Source organism: Leopardus geoffroyi, chromosome D1, assembly GCF_018350155.1.
Source record: "Leopardus geoffroyi isolate Oge1 chromosome D1, O.geoffroyi_Oge1_pat1.0, whole genome shotgun sequence".
NCBI classification, from domain to species: Eukaryota; Metazoa; Chordata; class Mammalia; order Carnivora; family Felidae; genus Leopardus; species Leopardus geoffroyi.
This window is the reverse complement of record NC_059329.1, coordinates 111,560,276-111,579,134: the sequence shown is the minus strand read 5'-3', so window position 1 is coordinate 111,579,134 and position 18,859 is coordinate 111,560,276. Positions and strand designations below refer to the sequence as shown.

At 57.1% G+C, this 18,859-nt stretch overlaps 1 long non-coding RNA gene across 2 annotated transcripts; it reads right to left on the bottom strand.

Annotated features, from left to right (window-relative positions):
• Positions 1-9,579: 9,579 nt before the first annotated feature.
• LOC123602052 lies at positions 9,580-14,810 on the bottom strand. 2 transcript variants are annotated; one of them, XR_006714339.1, is made up of 3 exons: positions 12,125-14,810; positions 11,656-11,747; positions 9,580-11,520 (listed from the first exon to the last, which is right to left on the bottom strand). It is a non-coding gene; the product is annotated as an uncharacterized LOC123602052 (long non-coding RNA). The 2 variants fall into 2 exon arrangements; XR_006714338.1 differs by having other exon boundaries at positions 11,656-14,810.
• Positions 14,811-18,859: the final 4,049 nt, after the last annotated feature.

Sequence of the window (18,859 nt, the reverse complement as noted above, 5' to 3'; positions counted from 1 at the left end):
ATTTTCGATGGTTTTTCAGTGAATGCAAAAGACACAGGGGGTGGGGCGCCTGGGTGGCGCAGTCAGTTAAGCGTCCGACTTCAGCCAGGTCACGATCTCGCGGTCCGGGAGTTCGAGCCCCGCGTCAGGCTCTGGCTGATGGGCTGATGGCTCAGAGCCTGGAGCCTGTTTCCGATTCTGTGTCTCCCTCTCTCTCTGCCCCTCCCCCGTTCATGCTCTGTCTCTCTCTGTCCCAAAAATAAACGTTGAAAAAAAAAATTAAAAAAAAAAAGACACAGGGGGAGACCAGGGGGGGACCTGGGGGTACAGGGAAATAAATCCGGACCAGGACCTGAGTGGGCCGCTAAAGCCTGCACCTGTTTCCAGGGGCCAGGGTGCCCCAGGCAAAAATGCTGCCAGTGACAGAGCGGATGAGGCGGTGAGCGTCCTCTCTGGACGTGGGCTCAGTCTCCCTCACCAGCAGGAATGCCCAGGCTGTCACAGGTCTTGGCCTGAACTTGTGAGCTCTTGGGGCAAGGCTGAGGCAGGATGGAGGCTACGGGGGGCGGGGGGAGGAGGTGGCTTACTAGCGCCCTGGGTGGACACCCAATGGCAGGAGGGGGGTTCCATGGGAAGGTGAGGAAAAGCCAGTCCCTGGTGAAAAACCCCGCCTGCCCCAGGCTGCCCTCGTGCTGGCAAAGAGCAGGCAGCTAATAAATGTCTACCAAATTGCAGCAAATTGCCCGAGCCTGGACACATTCTACAGCTCAGCCCCGTTCCCAGGGGACTACTCACCTACAGACTGATGATCAGACTTTGGCCCTACTTTATAAAGCACTCCTAATAAATAAAACCCAGGGCGTGGGTCCCGACTCCACCTCTCACTAGCTGTGTGAGCTTGGGCAAATTCCTCAACCTCTCCGTGCCTCCTTTTTTTTCAACTGGAAAATGGGAACGAAGATTGGGCGAGTGAGTACACGTAAAGCTCTTAGAATAGCGCCTGGCACGCCGTGAGTGTGGGTCGCATAGCCAGCTGGCGGGACAGGCAGGTCTCCAGCCCATCTCTATCCCCAGGGCTGTGCGGTCCTCCGGGGCGGTCGTTGACCACCCAGGGCAACCGAGCACTTGGGATGTGGTTAGGACCAACTGCGACAATACCACCATATCAAACGCCAAAAAAGAGAATAAGATCTCACTAAGATTGCTTTCCATCCGTTCCATGTTGAAATGATAGCATGTTGGATGTATTAAGTTAAATGAAATGTATTACTAAAAAAAAAAAAAAAAAAAAAAAAAAAAAAAAAAACCCTTCACTAGTTTGTGCTTCTCTTTTGACCGTGATTACCGGAAAACTTGGCATCACACAAGTGGCTCCCGTTTGGGGTCACCTGGCCACCTGGACCTCTGCTGGACCGCCCTGCCCTGCAGAATTTTGTCTTTGACATTCTGACTTCTCCACTCTTAACCTTCTTTCTCTTCCCCTACGTAAGGCGCTCACTCTCCCCCACGAGGAGCTCGGAACCATGCCTATCAGAACCTACCCCCCTGTGAGGTAGTGACACAATTTCTGGGGATAACGGGGCATCATTCCCCAGAAAATAGGGCTCGTGTCAGCAGAGCCTTCTGCCAAAGGAGAAGAGAGAGGACCTGGTGCTTCTGGCAGGTGGCTGGGGCAGGGGGTGGGGCACTGGCACTACGGGGCATCCCTGCTCCCCTGGAGTTGCTGAATAGAATCTTGGAGGTGGAAGAAACCTGCCGGCTCATCGGTCCAAAGTCCTCCATTTCAGGATAAGAAAACTCAAAGGGAGAAGCTCAGGAGCGCTCCCGACTGAGCAAAGCCAGGGTACAGGTGCAGGGTGGTGGGGGGGGGGGGGGGGCTGGGCTGCCACCCCGGGGCCCCTCCACAGCACTGTCCAGTTGCCGCCTCTCCCATGTCTCCCTCTCTACAGGAAGCTGCTTGGGTGGTGCTCCTAGGAACGGCCTGGGTTCAAATCCCACCTCTCGACCTACTGGCTCCGTGAGCGTCGGCAGGTTTCTCGACCTCTCTGTGCCTGCACCTCCCCGTGTGTGGAATGGGAGAAGCAGCAGTGCCTGCCCACCTTCCAGGGCCGTTCTGAGGACAAGCGAGCACACGCTGAGCTGTGCCAGCACAGAGGCCCCACGCCCGGGAGCTCTCTTCTCTTCTCGTTGTCACCACGGCGTATGCGGGACAGCCTGCACTGGGCCACGTCACAGGCAACAAAGCTCTCTAACTCTTTTCCCATAGTAGTTACCTATCGCCACGTCAGGATCCAGGCACGGCGGATCCTCTGCTCAGGGCCACACAGGGCTGTAAGCAGAGTGTCTGCTGGGCTGTGGTCTCATCTGGAGCTCGACTGGGGAAGACTCTGTTCCCAGGCTCACTCCGGTTGCTGGCAGAATTCAGTTCCTCGTGGCTGCCGGATGGAGGGCCTGACCTCTCGTGGCCATCGGGTGGATGCCACCCCACAGCCCCCGCCACGCGAGCTTCCCCATTGACCATCAGGGGCAGTCTCTGGAGCGAGTCTGACAGCCAGCCAGAGTCTAACAGAACACGACCCAGTCAGGGACGGGACGTCCATCACCTTCGCCATCTTCTGTTAGTTGAGAGCGGGTCACGGGTCCCGCCCACTCTCGGGGACCTCACACAGGGTGTGTCTACCAGGAGGCCGGGAGCATGGGGCCACCCTGGAGTCTGTCAGCGGCACCTCCTTCCACCCTTGGGATCCCCCCACCCCACTCCAGTGCACCCCAACCCCACCACCCGCCCGAGTGAAATGCTCACGCCCCCGGCACACAGGCGGGTGCCGTGGGAGCCCACCCACATGCTGCTGATCTCAGGGGACTCCTTCCTTCCCTGATCCCTCCCTTCCATCTGCAGAATCAAGGTCTGGGTCAGCTAGTGGGCACTTGCTGGCAGTCATGCGTGGGGCACCTACCACGAGCCAGACGGGGAACAGGGTGCAGGACTGGGGTCCGGTACAAACAGGGAAACCCCATATAAAAAGCCCAGGGGGGTGGGCGGCTGGCCCCGAGCCCCCCGTTCTTGCTGCCCCCAGACCACAGACCCCTTGCTTGCCTAGCACGCAGACCCCTCAACGGCCCAACATTCGTGGTTGCAGAAAACATTAGAACAAAGATCCATGGATGGAAGTTGGAGCTTCCCAGGCTGTAGCCGGGCCCCGGGCCAGAGGACACCCGCCGGACCCCATGGGCAAACAGATGGGGACAGTCAAATGGGCCGCTTGGCCCAGGCAGGCCGGACGGGGCTGGGCTGGCTGGCAGTAGGCGGGAGGGCCCCACGGTCAGCCCAGGCAGCAGGGAGCCATGTGCAGGATGGGGTGTCCTGGGGCGCAGACCCCCCACCCTGAAATGTCTTAGGACCAGGACCAGGGCTGCAAAGCACAGGCGGCTCGTGAAAGTCCGCGGCAGGGTTCAGGTCTGTGGAGGCGGCCAGCCACCCATAAAGCAGCATCCTCGGAGGGCTCCTGCCAGCCCTATCCCCAGACCTGGCCGGCCAGGGGCAGGAGGGCCCAGGCGGGAGGGAGGAAGGCTTTGGTGCTGGGTTTGAGCCATGGGAGCAACATATCCAGCGAGCCTCAGTTTCTCCATCTACAAATTAGGGGCATGGTGGTATCTCACCCCTGGGACAACGTAAGGACAACACAAGGAAATGAGACAGAGGAAGCTTTCACTGAAAGGCAACCGAAACAACCAAAGGTAAAAAAAAAAAAAAAAGAGAGAGAGAGAGAGAGAGAGAGAGAGAGAGAGAGAAATGGTGCCTGGGTGGCTCAGTGGGTTAAGTGTCTGACTTTGGCTCAGGTCATGATCTCATGGTCCGTAGGTTCGAGCCCCGCCTCAGGCTCTGTGCTGACAGCTCAGAGCCTGGACCCTGCTTTGGATTCTCTCTCTCTCTCTCTCTCTCTTTCAAAAATAAACATTAAAAAAATTTTTTTGATAAATAAAAAGTAAAAGAAAATGATCTGGTTTGTTCTGTTCCTTGAAGACCTAGAACTCACCCAGGGAAGATGCCTGGTCGGAGCCCATGATTCGACCAGAAGGGGCCCCTCCCTGGGCCTGGAGGGCACCCCCAGTTACCCGCCTGGTGCTCCGGCCGCGGAGCACATCGCCACTGCACAAAGTTTAGCGTACCCTCAGAGTCAGGCATTCTGCCTGCTGGAAAGTTCCCTTATCTTTAAATCCGACTCTGGGGGTATGAAAGTCACAAATGTGGCGGCTGCGGCTCCCGAGTCGTCAGCGAGGAAACACTGCTGGGGCTTGAACGAGGGCAGACAGAGGTTTCCAAAGATCGGGGTGGGTTTCCTTAAGCCTCTAAAACGTTCTCATTTCATAACCAGCTGACATGCCCATGAAAGTGACACTTTTCCCAAGGAAGCATCGCGCACAACTAGGGCGAGGCTAATCGCCCGCCAACGCCCTCCATCACCGCTGTGGGCCTGTTGCCCACAGCCCCGCAGGCAAGGGAGGGCCCCCCGTCCCGTCCCGGTGACCACGGTGTTTGTTTCTTTGAGTTCCTACCAACAAACCGTGGGTTGCTGATTTTCTTAGCCACGCCCAAGACCAAGGGATGTGCCGAGCAGCCTCACGGGCTGAGGAAGGCCAGAGGCATTGGGGTACCAGGTTCCAGAAACCCAGCCCCTCTGCCCCAAGCTGCTTCTGCCACCCACCGCTAGCAACAGCCTGTACCTCGCCCCAACCAACAGCCCCCCCCACCCCCCCGCTGCCAGGCTCTGGGCCTAATGTAAGAGATCTGGCATCCCCATGGGGACTTCTCAAGTAGGTGTTCTTATGTCCATTTTGCACACAGAGAAACTGAGGCTCGGAGAGGTGAGGCGCCAAGATCTCACCTCTACAATGTGGGGGAGCAGGGTTGAACCCATGTCCGTCTGGCTCTAGCATTGGTCCCCTTAGCTCAAGTCACCAAGAGATGTTCAGCACCGGCTGCCTGCACGGCCACGACAAGAACAGACAAGGGCAGGCACAGTCCCAGTGAGGGAACTTGCAACATGGCCAGAGAAATGAATGAGTGAGCGAATGAATGAATGTGGGGCCTCTGAGGCAAGGTGATTGATTGCAATTTCCTGGCCTGGAACCCTAGCTGCTCTAAGCTGGCAGAACCCCAACACTGCTTTGGGATCTGCCTGAGCCTGAGAATGGGGGATGTGCAGGTGGCACATTCTGGGGGATCAGGCCCAGAAAGAGGGACCAGGGAGAGTAAGAAAGGGCAGGAGGCTGAAGCAATCTGTGGTCCATCCGCAGCCGGGGACCCCTGAAAAGCACGCAGAGTGCGCCTCACACACAACGGCCAAAGGATGGGGGAGGGGAGGCTATACCCACCGGCTCCCATCCCCCATGGTCAAGGGAGGCTACAGAGGGCTTAACTCCTTCACCCTGCTAGGCCTGTGGGTGAGTCAGGTGACTGAGCAGCAAAGACAGCCCGCAGAGAAGCCCAGAGGAGAGAGGACCGACCTGAGGGTGGCCAAGGGGAGGTGCTGTCGGGACCCACCTGCACTCAGCCAGCTTTCCCAGAAAGGGCCACAGTGTAAAGGGTGGAACGATGGGCAGCAGGACACAAGAAGGCCTGTCTGTGCACCTGTTCATTCTGTCAGTGTTTACACAACCAGAACCAGGGAACGCAGTGATGGATGTTCTCTGTACTTGTTCTTACATCTCCTCTAGGAAAATCCCCCTCTCGGATTTGAAGGTGAGTGGACCTGGCACATGCAGATGCTCAACAAATAGATGAGGGAGGTGGATGGATGGATGGATGGATAAATGGATGGATGGGCATGTGGGTGGGTGGGTGGATGGATGGATGGATGGATAAATGGATGAGCATGTGGGTGGATGGATGGATGGATAGATGGATGGATGGATGGGCATGTAGGTAGGTGGATGGATGGATGAATGAATGGATGGATGGGCATGTGGGTGGGTGGGTGGATGGATGGATGGATGGATGGATAAATGGATGGGGATGTGGATGGATGGATGGATGGATGGATGGATGGATGGATAAATGGATGGGCATGTGGGTGGATGGATGGATGGATGGATGGATGGATGGATGGATGAATGGATAAATGGATGAGCATGTGGGTAGGTGGATGGATGAATGAATGGATGGGCATGTGGATGGATGGATGGATGGATGGATGGATGGATGGGCATGTGGGTGGATGGATGGATGGATGGATGGTTGGATGGATAAATGGATGGGCATGTGGATGGATGGATGGATGGATGGATGGATGGATGGATGGATGGATAAATGGATGGGCATGTGTGTGGATGGATGGATGGATGGATGGGCATGTGGGTGTATGGATGGATGGATGGATGGATGGATGGATGGATGGGCATGTGGTTGGATGGATGGATGGATGGATGGATGGATGGGCATGTGGGTGGATGGATGGATAGATGGATGGATGGATGGATAAATGGATGGGCATGTGGATGGATGGATGGATGGATGGATGGATGGATGGATGGATGGATAAATGGATGGGCATGTGGGTGGATGGATGGATGGATGGATGGATGGATGGATGGATAAATGGATGAGCATGTGGGTAGGTGGATGGATGAATGAATGGATGGGCATGTGGATGGATGGATGGATGGATGGATGGGCATGTGGATGGATGGATGGATGGATGGATGGATGGATGGATGGATGGGCATGTGGGTGGATGGATGGATGGATGGATGGATAAATGGATGGGCATGTGGGTGGATGGATGGATGGATGGATGGATGGATGGATAAATGGATGGGCATGTGGGTGGATGGATGGATGGATGGATGGACGGATGGGCATGTGGTTGGATGGATGGATGGATGGATGGATGGATGGATGGATGGGCATGTGGGTGGATGGATGGATAGATGGATGGATGGATGGATAAATGGATGGGCATGTGGATGGATGGATGGATGGATGGATGGATGGATGGATAAATGGATGGGCATGTGGGTGGATGGATGGATGGATGGATGGGCATGTGGGTGGATGGATGGATGGATGGATGGATGGATGGATGGACGGATGGGCATGTGGTTGGATGGATGGATGGATGGATGGATGGGCATGTGGGTGGATGGATGGATGGATGGATGGATGGATGGATGGGCATGTGGATGGATGGATGGATGGATAGATGGATGGATGGATGGATGGATGGATGGATGGATGGGCATGTGGATGGATGGATGGATGGATAGATGGATGGATGGATGGATGGATGGATAAATGGATGGGCATGTGGGTGGATGGATGGATGGATAGATGGATGGATGGATGGGCATGTGGGTGGATGGATGGATAGATGGATGGATGGATGGATGGATAAATGGATCGGCATGTGGATGGATGGATGGATGGATGGATGGATGGATAAATGGATGGGCATGTGGGTGGATGGATGGATGGATGGATGGATGGATGGATAAATGGATGGGCATGTGGGTGGATGGATGGATAGATGGATGGATGGATGGATAAATGGATGGGCATGTGGATGGATGGATGGATGGATGGATGGATGGATGGATAAATGGATGGGCATGTGGGTGGATGGATGGATGGATGGATGGGCATGTGGTTGGATGGATGGATGGGCATGTGGGTAGGTGGGTAGATGAATGGATGGATGGATGCATGGGCATGTGGATGGGTGGATGGATGGATAAATTGATGGGCATGTGGGTGGATGGATGGATGGATGGATAGGCGGGAATGTGGGTAGGTGGGAGACAAACGGATGGACTAATGGATGGATTGGTGGGCGTGTGGTGGAGCCCAGATTCCTTCTGCTGCTATGGCCCACCCACCTCTGCACTGGCAATGGGTCCAACAAACAATATGGGATCCCTAGGCAGGTTACAGCTAGAAAACCAGCCAGACATGCTGAGAGGAACCTTTGTGTCAGATGCACTGGGGAGGCTGGGAGGTGGCTCCCAGCCAGGAGACATAAGCTGTCTCCTAATGGCTTGGCAAGAAAGCCTAGCAGCTCTGGGGTACATGGGCCAGTGTCTGAATCCTGGCTCCCTTCCCTTTTAAGGTGGCTTGTCCGAGTCTTGGTTTTCCCACATGTAAATGAGGATCATAGCAGCTCCCACCCTTGGCCATGTCAACGGCAATAGTGTCCCCCTGGAGGGAAACCGCCATCACCGCTAAACCTGGAAGCCCCTTCTCTGGGTGAAGAAACCCCCAAATGGAGAAAGTTCTTGAAGTTCCCAGGCAAGGCTGATACTTCTGATCAAGGTGATGGAGTCAGGCATAGGAGTGAGCAGGGCCATGGGATTGGTGGCCCCCAGCTGTGTCTCCTGATATCACAGTCTGTTCCAAGATGCACAGGGACTCTCGGAAAGACCCAGAAGCCAAATCTTGGCTCGCCCTGTATTCTGAGAACACTTCTAGACGTTGACCGTCTGTGGACGGAAGGGGTCTTCATCACCAAGGAGCACACCCAGAAAACGGGGTGAGCTGTCCACTCCCCAGAGGGAATATGCTAAAGAAGTACACCAAGGGAGAACAAGACCCATGCCTCTTGGGAGGGAGGAAGGAAGAAGGAGTTGATGGAGTGGTTGGCTGACCCACCAGTCAGTAACTTAGTAACTCACAAGCTTGAAGCCTGGTCCACCAACACCTACACAACGATAGCCCCTACCTGAGGTCCCGCTTCCTTTTTTTTTTTTTTTTTTTTTAATTTTTTTTTTTCAACGTTTATTTATTTTTGGGACAGAGAGAGACAGAGCATGAACGGGGGAGGGGCAGAGAGAGAGGGAGACACAGAATCGGAAACAGGCTCCAGGCTCTGAGCCATCAGCCCAGAGCCCGACGCGGGGCTCGAACTCACGGACCGCGAGATCGTGACCTGGCTGAAGTCAGACGCTTAACCGACTGCGCCACCCAGGCGCCCCACCCGCTTCCTTTTTTAAAAACATTTTTTGATGTTTATTTATTTTTGAGAGACAGAGTGTAAGCAAGGGAGAGGCAGAGAGAGAGGGAGGCACAGAATCCAAAGCAGGCTCCGGGCTCTGAGCTGTCAGCGCAGAGCCCGACGCGGGGCTCGAACTCACGGACTGTGAGATCATGACCTGAGCCAAAGTCGGATGCTCAAGCGACTGAGCCCCCCAGGCGCCCCAAAGTCCCACCTCTAATGCCTGCGTTTGGGTTCGTCCTCCCCTGGGCCAGAATGAATCACATCACTGTCCCGCTCAAAACCTTCATGGACCCCCAATATCCACAAAACAAAATCTACAGACCTCCTTCAGACAAAGCCCTGAAATTGAGCCTGAAACTGAACCCCCAAAACCCCTTGCCCACCACCCCCATTATACCCTACTCCAGCGATCCTGGAGAAGTTCCCTTGGTCAGGCCTCCGCTCACACTGTCCCCCCGACCCTGGTGCCCTCCCTCCCATCCACCATGCATCCAAGTCCTGCTTCCAGAACAAATTACATCCATCAAGAGTCATGTTTAAGGGAATAGGTCAGGTAATGGGGACACAGTAATCATGCCATCTTTACTAAAAAAAAAAAACAAAAACAAAATGAAACAAGAAACCAGAAGTCTATTGAATGATAAACACACTTTGGCCTCAATTTTGTGTTTGTTTTTCAAGTATATCCACCTGCAGAAACCCGGGGGAAAGAATGGCCGCATGTCACAAATGATCTCTACCCCTGGAGCCCGCCAGACCGGCTTCATTCATCAGTTCATCATCAGGGATTCCTTCATTCAGTGAATCCTCACTGCTTCGGGCAAACGTTCCGGAAAGTCCGTGGGCTCCCACCCTGAGGGTTCCATGGCTACAAGCGCTGTTCGCAGCCCCAGGAACAGATGATGAGGGTCAGCTCTGGATCGAGTGGCGCTCAAGGGCCTGGAGTAAGTCACCGGGGTCAGAGGCCATGAGCTGGAGCCAACCCAGTGGCCAAGCGCCATAGCTGTGGCTCTTGCCCAGCCTCTCTGAGCCTCAGTTTCCCTGCCCGTGGAAGAAGTCGCAGCGGCCCCTGTCTGTGAGGGTGGCTGTGGGGTGGGAGAGGGCGGAGCCCGTGGCAGCCTGGTCTCAGCCAGCACGGGGGTGTGGACGGCAGCAATGGGACAATGGGACGGCAGGCCGACCCTCTCAGAGAGGGAGACCGCTAACTAGGGAAATCTCCGCCCACTTCCTTCAGTCCTGTTGGCAACGGATGTCGTCTGAGTGTCGCGGGGCTGCGGTAACAAAGAACCCCACACCTGGTTGCTTAAAACAATAGAGACTGATTCTCTGACGGTCTGGAGGCCAGAGATCTGAAATCAAGGGTGGGCGGGGGGGTGGGCGGGGCCCCGCGCCCTCCAGACGCTCTCGGGGAGGGTCCTTCCCGCGCCCTACAACTTCCGGGGGCTCCGGACATCCCCGGGCTGCGGCCACAGCGCTCGCATCTCTGCCTCGATCTCACACGGTCTCTGTGTGTGCGTGGGTCTTCACCTCTGTCCTTTATAAAGACACTCGTGGGATTTGAGGCCCTCCCTAAGCCACGATGATCTCGTCTCGAGACCCGGACTTTAATTACATCTGCGGCAAAGACCCTACTTCCAAATAAGTTCCCGTTCTGAGATGCGGTGGGTATGAATTTGGGGGGGGTGGGGGGACGCGATTACCCCAGTCCAGACGGCCAGGCAGGGGTGGACAAGTGGTCCACTCCATGCATCCTGGAGTCAGGGAGGGACTCTCCTCTCCCGCTGGGCGCTGAGGCCCCCTCCTGGCCCACGGATGCTGTCGCCTCCGGCTCCACGGGTCCCCGTGGCCCATGGAGCGCACGCGTGCCACGCTCAGCCCGGCCTGTTACTCCCGACCTCCCTCTAAGAAAGGAATCAGACACACCCAGAGTGGAGGAACCCGTGAAAACGCCAGAGAGGTGCCAAGTGGAAATCACAAGGAAGGCCAAGTGTCCACAACATGCCCACCGCCTAGAAAGAATGGAGGTCCGCTGCATCGGGAAGGGAAATCAAGGCAGGCATCACGGCGTCGAGGAGCCTCGGGGGTCATCCCTCACGGGAGAGCAAGGCTCCTCCAGGGGGGTCTGGTAGGTGAAGGTTGCCCCAGGTGCCAAGCCGCCTGGGCAACGTGCTGGGGGCTGGGACACTGGATGCAGAGTGTCAGGGAGACAGAGGGAGAAGAGTGCGGATGGAGACCAGGCCACCATTTGGCCGGTGGGTGGGGACAGCACGGGGAGACGGGCCAGGAGGCGACGAGCCACGCTGCTGCCACCAACCTCCAGTCCCCAGCAGGGAGGCCAGGAGAGATGATCCTCCTTGGGGGACCAGAGTCGCCTGCAGCCGGGGTGGGGGTCCTCGAGCCGCTGGGCGGAAGGTCAGCACACAGATCGCCCCCTGGAGACAGGTCCTGGCTCAGAGACACGGACCCCGGTCACACGCGGAGCACGGCCACGACAAATATTTCACCGGGAGACCCTCCAGGAGGGGGAGAAATGCCCAAAGCTCCCTTTGTCCTAAAACGTTAATGTCCAATTTTAAATTGGGTCGGGGGATGGAGGAGGGGAAGAGAGGAAGGCGGGGGCGGGGAGCCATCACTGGGCATCATTCATAAGCCACACACTGGGCCCTTCATCGGGCCCCAAACTCACCCTTGTGGCTTTACGCAAAGATTTATTGAAGCCCCAGCATGGGCTCATTTATTTTCCTCCAAACCGATTTGAAAAGACCGTTTGCATCTGCCCTGGATGGGGAAAAAAAACACAACAAAATGTGCCTATTTGGCAAACTTTGTTTGAAAAATCTGCTTGTCCCCAAAGAAGCGACTGCGTGTTTCGTCGGGGCCAGGGGCTGTGCGTGTTGGGGAGGGGATGGTTGGGGTTCGGTCCTTCCCTATCATCTGCTGGCCAGAGAAAGCATCCAGAGAGCACAAACTCAGACATCCTTTTCTTGCATAAAGGCTGTTACACTGGGGTCTTTTGCTCCAAGATCAAGCTCTCCTTGGGGCTTTATATAGCCCCCCATAGGGGCAGCTGTGCCCGGGCAGCTGTGAAATGCAAAGAAAAGCGTAAAGCTGAGAGGGGGAGGAAAAGGCAATTGGAATGTCAAACATCAGCTGACCTTGAGAAAGGGGTGACAGTTGCATTTACTCTCCCCAGAAAAGAGAACAAATCCGTGAATCCACTCTGCCTCTTCTCCCTATCCATAATATACAAAGAGTTCTTGTAAATCAACAAGAAAAAAAAAAACCACATTAATGGAAGAGTGGGCTAAGGATACAGTTGGGTAATTCATCAAAGGAAAATAGGGTCCATAAACACAAGGTAACAGAACGTTGAATTTTGTCAACGATCAAAGAAATGCAACGTCCCGCATAGACGGCGAAAGTGCCATTTTGCTCTTAGCGCACTGGCCAAGGCGCGGAAGAATGCTAACGCCAGGCTGGTGAGGGCTGGAGAGCGGAGGCACAGCTGCGGGACCTAACGTGGGTCCCCCCCCCACCCCTTCCCGGCCACACGCCTCTCCAGCCCAGACCCGGGCGTGCTCTCTGACCCGCCTCACGTCTAGGACTCGAGGTCGTGCCCGGGAGTGTGGCTCCGGGGGTCCAGGTGCCAAGCCTTATGTAAGCAAGCGAGAACGGCTCGTCCCCACGGCCTCCAGCCCTCAGCACAGGCAGCCGGGAGGGCAGAATGTCGTGGCTGCGAGCCTCTCCCGGATGGAGCGTCCGCTCCTGGCCTCGTGGCGGCAGAGACGCGTGCTGGAAGCGGTGGGTGGGAGCCCCGGGGAAGAAACCAGCTGAAGGTCAGGAAGGAAGCCCAGGCAGTCAGGACCTGCCTTCTGGACTGAGAAGCCTGCTCGCTGGGGGGCCGATGAGCAGAAGCAGGCTGGGGTTTCCCCCCAAAGCAGACCGGCTCCCAGACACCTGCAGCAGCCTCAGCCCGCTAAACCCGGAGTCGCCCACGCCTGGAACAGTGAACTCAGAGCATCGGCCTGGAAGGTCCCCCGGAGAATGCCCTGGCCGCCAGGTGGGGAAACCGAGGGCGGAGGTTCACCCATTAGCTCTGGATGCTGGTGCTGGTGCACGCAGAAGGCCCCGGACAACTTGCTCGTCGAATGTGTGTTGAGTGCACCTTCCCTCCTCCCCCACTAGGGGGATGGCGGTCTGCTTGCCTCTGAACCCCCCTCACCACCTCTCCCCAGTGCCTAGCACAGGGCCCGTATACAGGAGGCGCCAAAGCTGCCTGCTGACTGCGGAGTCCTGGTGAAGGGAGCCGCACGCGGCCAGAGCCCCTGGCCACACGGCGGGACCTTCAGGGGTGTCTGCAGCACTTCCCACAGCCCCACCCGGGTCCCAGCACCGTCCCCCGGGACACGTGTCTGCAGGAGAGCATAATTATTTCTTTTCAAGGGAGGATTCTGCCATCAAAAGATGAACGGCTAAGACGCGGCCCATCCCTACAGTGGAATATTATCCGACTTACGAAGGAAGGAAGGGAATTCTCACACAGGCTGCACCACCCAAGAACCCTGAGGACACTGTGCTGAGTGCAAGATGCCAGTCACAAAGGACAGACCCTGTGACTCCGCTCATATGAGGTCCCTAGAGCCGTCAGATGCCATGGAGCCGCAGAGCCATCCCAGGGGCTGCGCGGTGGGCGGGGGGGGGGGGGGGGGGGGCCGTCCCTGCCTCGTGGGTTCAGAGATTTTGTCGGGGGATGACGAAAATCTCCGCGTAGGTGCTGGTGAGGGTCACACGGCACGACGAATGTATCTGACGCCACTGGGTTGACACTTACAAATAAAGTGAGAAACATGAGGTTATGTTGTATTTAACCACAATTTGAAAAAGAAAACAAAAAACAAAAAGCACCAGCTCGGGCTCCAGTGGGTTCTGCGTGCGAGCTACGCGGCTGCGAGCGAGCTTCTCGGCCCTCCCCCGCCCGTGTCCCGTGCGTGGCGTGAACATGACCGTGACGCCTCCCTCCCTGGGTTCTGGTGGGGCTGCCTGAGCAGGTGCGCACTGAGCGTCGCATCCGATGACTGTGGCGGCCCTCCGCGGCAGCCAGGATGCCCTGGATGTGGGCCCCCAGGGCCAAGACTCAGTCCTGACCGCAACTCTGGGACTTTTTGTTCCGTGCCTCTGGGCCTCAGTTTCTTTGTCCGTCCAATGGGAGACCTAGCGTCCATCCCGGAAACCTCCTGAGGGAGGCAGGAGGTACCAGAGACACTGCTGCTTTTGATAAAGAGCTTCAAGACCGGGTATGGAACTTCCCTCAGGGGGTACGGCTCCCCTGATTCCAAGAGAGCTCAAGGCAGGGACCTCCGCCAGCAGGCCGTGACCTCATCTTTATTCGTCTGACCCACTGCCTCTTCCCTCAGACCAGCAGCTACTTAAGCCCAGGTAGCGTGTCTGGTTCACCTCTGTTTTCCCAGTCCCTGGCATACAGTCGGTGCTTAATGAATGTTGGTTGCATAATAAATGCCTCTCTTGGCTGAACCGTTCTACCCAGGCTCAAAAATGCTGTGAGGTTTACATGGAAGCCGAGAGTTCCCAAAGAGCGTGTCCCTTCCCGCCACGGGGACGGCGAGCCGAGAAGGGGCATAAAGGAAGTGTTTCACGTGCCCTCAGCCCCCAAGAAGGGCCAAAAGGGAAGGGCACTTTCTTTGGGCTGTGTTTCCAGACGCTAACGTCATGTCACTGTGCCTCCTTTTCCTCTGTTCTCCTCAGCCCAGAGAAGGACCTTCTTTCAGAAAAAATGATGTAAGGGGGGAAGGAGCGGAAGGAAGGAAGGAAGGAAGGAGGGAAGGAAGGAAGGAAGGGGGAGGGAAGGGGAAGGAGGGAGGGAGGGGAAGGGGGGGGAAGGAGGGAGGGAGGAAGGAAGGGGAAAGAAAGAAAGAAAGAAAGAAAGAAAGAAAGAAGAAAGAAAGAAAAAGAAAGAAAAGAAGGAAGGAAGAAAAAGAAAGAGAGAAAGGAAAAGAAAGAGAGAGGGAAAGAGTGAGTCAAGGAAACCAGAATGAGCTAAAAGGCCCTCCCAGGAACATGTGTTTCCCTGTATTATTAAAACACTTTGTCTTTACAACTCAGAAAATTAAAACCCTCTATAAGAGCCAGGCCGTCCAAATCAGTATTCATGACATCTGTCTTTCCCTATAAAACGCCCTGAATGAAAGCCCCCCAGCAGAAACCGACTCTCTCCTCCCGGCACTCTCTCTTTCCCCCCTTCAAAACAGATTGGGAGACAGATGATTGCATTGTTTCCTCGCATTTCCATCTGAAAACTCCCCTCCGTGTTGGCCACTGGGCGCCCCTATTAAGGCCCGGGCACCACGGGGCCACGTGGGCTCGCAGAGCCTCTGTCTCCCTGGGGCCTTTCCATCGGAAGAGGAAAAAGAACCAGGCAGACAAAGGTGCGGGACATAAATTAAGCCCCAGCTTTTTAAGTTCAAACTGAATTTTCTTTATTTTTCCACAGCTGTCAGAGGAACCGGGTAGAAATCCAGTAACGCATGTTTAATGTATTAAAAAAAGGAGGAAAAAAAAAAAAAAAGCCAAATCGTCCACTGCGAACGTTCCGTCCGCCGACTTGCATTGGGGACATTATTTCGGGCCAGTGAACTCCGAGCAAGTCAAGTGTGGAGACGTGGACTGGGGCCAGAGACCCCCCACCGGTGGCTGTCATATCTGCTGAAAGCCACTTGTCATAGGCAGCCAGGGGCGGGAGGGGGACAGACATCTCTCAGAGCAAGAGGAGGGCCACCGCGGCCGCCCGCTTCTCCGAGGCCTGCTTGTGGGCGCGCTGGCCAGGTCAGCCGGACCGCAAGGCGCGTGGACCCGCCACCAGGCCCCCGCCACACCGGGCTCTGCCTATCCCTTTCCATGCGCTCCCTTGGCCCGTGGGGAGGCCACCCCGCGGGGAGGTAGGCCTGTCGGGAGCTGCAGGTGGCCCGGGGGAAGGCCACGTTGGGGCTCCCGGCCACACAAGAGGAGCAGAAGGAAGAGGAACCAGGGGCACCAGGGGCCGCCAGGCGGCAAGGATCCTGGCCATGGTGCCACGCGGCGCCCTTCGTGGCGGCGGGGACACCCCAGCCAGCCGGTCCTCGCCAAGCACTCAGCCCTCTGAGCCCAAGCTCAGTCTCATCCCCCAGGGGGGAGAGAGAGACCCATGGGGACACCCCTGGGGTCACCGCCTCCCCAGGGACATCACTACGCATCGGGGTCCCCCCCCACGCCACCACCGTGCAGAAGAGTGGCTCCCTCCTGCCACTTTCGAGGCGATTTCCCGCCACAGACCGGCCCGGTGTCCCCAGCAGCACAGTCGAACGATTCCACCGAGAGGCGCTCTTCCGGCATGAACCCACCTTCTGGAAACAGGTTTGGGGAGGCTAAGGGGCCACCTAGAGCCGGGATTGGACTCACCTGCATCCCTGACTGGCTCCCTTCAGCACGTTCCCCACATCCTCCGCAAATTAGGCGACACAGTGTGCCACCGGCAGTCTGTGCCACCGGCAGTCCGCCTGTCCGGACTCGTGGGGTGCCCCCTGCCCAGCACCACACTTCCAGCCGAAATTTTTCCGGGGCCACGTGCAGCCCAGCCGGCCCAGGCCAAGGGCAGCAGTCCTAGAAGGCCCCGGGCTTCCGCTCTCTTCTGATCCCGTGTTGCCACCTGTAAAGTGGCTGAAGGCCCCTCGGGCCGCCCGCTCCAGAGGGTCACTGTGGTTCCGATGAGCAAAGTAGAAATCTCTAGAAAATCGCCAAGTGCCCCCCGAGGCTGACCCCAGAGCACCGAAAAGCAAAGGCCTGCACGCCCCCAGGCTCTGCCCTACTCCCAGACCGCCCAGCAGGGCCTCCGGGTCTGGGCAGAAGGGTCCTTTCTAACAGAACTTCTGGCTCTAAAATTCTATTCTCCTGTGTCCACACTCATCGGGACCCCGAAGGGGCCACTTGTTGCCGGGCATCTCGAAGCCAAACGTCAGAGGTGCGTGAGGGAGAGCCGCGCTCAGCGCCCTCCGAGGCAGCGGCCACATGGCTCAGGCCACGTTCACAATTCCTGGTCGGAGGTGCTGACCCCGGGGCCTCCCCCATGCCATCCACCCCAGCCATTAGGGGACCCCGGTGGCATAGAGCTGCACAGCTGAGACCCATTCTGGGGTCACGGAGCTACGGCCAGGATGAGGAAGGGTGGTCTTTGGGTAGCAGGTGGGAGAAGACCGAGCCGTGAGGTCCCGCGGGCCTGACAGGGGTGGGGTTTGAGGATTCGGCTCAAGTGACATGCCTTTCAGAGGCTCTGTCTCTTCTGGAAAGTCACACGATGGTGCCCTTTTTCCAGAGGGCTCTTGGAATTCGCCTGATTACTGGGTCCGTCCAAAGCAAGACGCGGGATCATCGCCACAAAGGATCTGTGAGATTCTTCCTCTTTCCAGCCACACCCGCCGTCCCCATCCCTGGGACGCCATCCTGCTTTCCATCTCGGTACTCCTGTTTCCAGAATGTTACGTAAGTGGAATCCTGCGGTGTGGGAGCTTTTGAGATGGGTTTCGTGCACTCAGCCTGACACATCTGAGATCTGTCCTGGGCCCATCTGGGTGCCCACCAAGGTCCGCATGATGGAGCCCTAACTCCCAGAACGTGTGTTTGGAGAGAGGGTCTTTAAGGAGGCGACGGGGCTACAACCAGGCCGTCGGGCGGGCCCTTGTCCAGTGGGACTTGTATCCTTGTAAGAAGGGGAGAGTTGGACACACGTGGAGGCCCCCCAGAACGCACGCGCAGGGACCGTGCAGGACGAGGTGCGGGCCGGCCGTCTGCAGGCTAAAGGGAGGCCCTGCGGACACTCTGCTCTTGGACTTCCGGCTTCCAGAACTGGGAGAGGATGAACTCCCGCCGCTCAAGCTGCCCTCTCTGTGGTATTTTGTTACAGCAGCTGGAGCGGGTGAAGACAAGATCCACCCAAGGGGTGTGAAAAGCCTGTTCGTTCCTTCATGTCGCTGGGCAGGGTCTCGTGGCAGGCGGGCGTCACATTTCGTGCGCCCGTTCGCCTACTGTGGAACATTCCGGATGTTTCCAGTTTGGGGCCATTACAAACAAGTCCTCGGTGAATACTGGCGGGGGGAGGCGGGGATCCGCAGCGCAGTGCCTGGTGCAGAGTCTGTGAGCCCACACGTGCTTGCACCTCTCGCACACGCAAATACACACGCACACACACGCGTGCACACTCTCGTCACCGCTCCTCCCTTGGATGAAGGACCCGTTGCTGTATTCGCGGGTTGCTTGAAGTCTGTGCTGAGGTTTGTCTCCGAAGGTAAGTCTTTTAGCAAAAAAGAACCCCCGGGCCTGCCCTCCTGCCCCTAAGCTGGCATTTCTCCAGAAATCTCTTCCTGCGCCCCCACCCAAGAAGGCATGGCACGCTGGAGTTGAGCATGTTCTACAGCAAGTCTGGTCATAAAATCTGACCATTCAAAGTCCTGGTGCTGTTTGAGGCCAGCTGACGATAATTGCTTTTCTGAACGACACTTTTAGAGGCCAAGTGCAGGGCTGGGGGCTGTCAGAACCGAACGGGGCCAGCAAAATCAACCCCGTGGGTCCTCCCCGGAGAACAACAAGGGGGCCTCCAGCCCCAAGCCTGTCCTGCCGCTGGGCCGGGAGACCCCCGTGCCCCGAGACAATAACAGCACCTGCCAGGCCCTGCTCTCCCCGGGGAGCCCCCGGCCCGTGCCGGAGGCCGGGCTCCTGGCATGAGGCCTTCATTGTTTGCCTCCCTCGCTCTCCGGGGCTTCTCCACGGAGTGACAGGGCAGCCCCAAAGGTCACCTCCAGGGCGCTCACAGGGGGTTCCCGGGCATCTGTCTCAGGCCGTGGGCA